Below are 1,845 nucleotides of genomic sequence, written 5' to 3'. Positions count from 1 at the left end.
GATTTTGGACTTTCCAGCCCCCACAATTCCTTGAACTAAATCTCTTAATAGTCATATACATATATATATGTATATATCTGTATCTCTATTTTTATATCTATCTCTATATCTGTCTATCTATGGTGACCCGAAGCGCAAGGGAACAAAGCGCTGCCTGTTCCTGGGCCATCCCCATGACTGATTGGTATAATAGGACTGTTATGATCCCAGGGATGGATTACCCAATAACCAAGATACGCATGGGCTTAATTGTGCTTACTTACTAAACTGTAGTGCACAATTAAGCTCGTGTGTACCGTGCTTACTGTATGTACACCGTGCTTACCAGTTAATCCACCCGGTTGCTATGAGTCGGAATTGATTCATAGGGCTTTCACTGGCTGATTTTTTGGAAGTAGATTGCCAGGTCTTTCTTCCTGGTCTGTCTTAGTCTGGAAGCTCTGTGTAAACATGTTCAGCATCATAGAAACAAAAGCCTCCACTGACGGACAGCTTGTGGCTGCCCATAAGGTGCATCGGCCAGGAATCAAACCCAAGCCTCCTGCAGGGGAAGTGAGAATTCTACCAAATCAGTGATGGGTACATTGATTTCCCATTTCTACAGCGGAGAATTACAATGTCCACAAGGGGTCGCCTTCCTGCCATGAGTTGCTGAGTCCAGGGGAATTCTTCTATGGTTAAAAACAAAAAAACCAAGCCCATTGCCGTTGGTTCTGGTTCATAGCGACCCTATAGGGCAGAGTAGAACTGCCCCATAGGGTTTCCAAGGAGCAGTGGGTAGATTTGAACTGCCGAGCTTCTGGTTAGGAGCTGAGCTCTTAACCGCTGCACCACAAGGGCTCCCCTCTGTGGCTAGTTCTGTGATAAACTAGATTGTTAAAGCTGAAGGTACCATAGGAATGATCCTTCCCAACTTCCCAGGTCACAAATAGGGAAAAAAGAGGAGAGAGGCACTTGCTCCAGACCACAGAGCATGATGGTGGCAGAGCCCAAGAGAAGTAGACTTTCTTCCTTACTAGTGTTCCCCTGCCTGAGGAATAACAATGCTAAGGAGGACGTTGGCGTTTTAGGAGGTTGATAGCTAACACCACTCCTCCCCTTCCTTGCCTGAGTTCCAGTGGAGAGAGACGAGGAGTGTGAGCAACGGGGATACAAAGATCAGTAGCCTAATGTCTTCAATCACTCCTGGAGGGCTCGACTGTGGTGCTCAGAATGGAACTTTTGGTCTGTCCCAGGCAAGGGAGTTAGACTACAGCCCTTTGGGTCCCAGGCAAGGGAGTTAGGCCACAGCCCTTCGGGTCCCAGGCAAGGGAGTTAGACCACAGCCGTCCCAGCGGGGTGAAAGCGAGAGGCTCAAGGAGGAGCCCTGAGCCCAGAGCCCTCCCCAGATCCTCCATGGATGAGTGAGGGTGGGTAGAGAGAGTGGTGTGACGTGAGTGGACACTTCTCTGGGCGGGAGAGCCCAAGGACACCAGCAATTCTTGGGCCTGAGAATGGCCCACTCAAGGCTCACCTGAGTTTGTTGGTGAAACGCACAGACCTGCTCTGGAATCAGGGGTCTTGGTGGCACCACGGTTAAGCACTCGGCTAGTAACCCAAAGATCGGCAGCTCCAAACCCACCCAGAGACTCCGTGGGAGAAAGACCTGGCAATCTGCTGCTGTGAAGATTGCAGCCAAGAAAACCCTGTGGGGTAGTTCTACTCTGTCACATGGAGTTGCTAGGAGTTGGAATGTACTTGGCACCTAACAACAGTTCCTGAATCAATCCTCTGGAGACTCTGAAAGCTGACACCACCCAGCTTTTCTGATACCTTCTGATGCTTGAAAATGGCTGGTTACCTCCG

This window comes from Elephas maximus, chromosome 22 (assembly GCF_024166365.1).
Source record: "Elephas maximus indicus isolate mEleMax1 chromosome 22, mEleMax1 primary haplotype, whole genome shotgun sequence".
NCBI lineage: Eukaryota > Metazoa > Chordata > Mammalia > Proboscidea > Elephantidae > Elephas > Elephas maximus.
Note: the sequence above shows the minus strand (reverse complement) of the source record.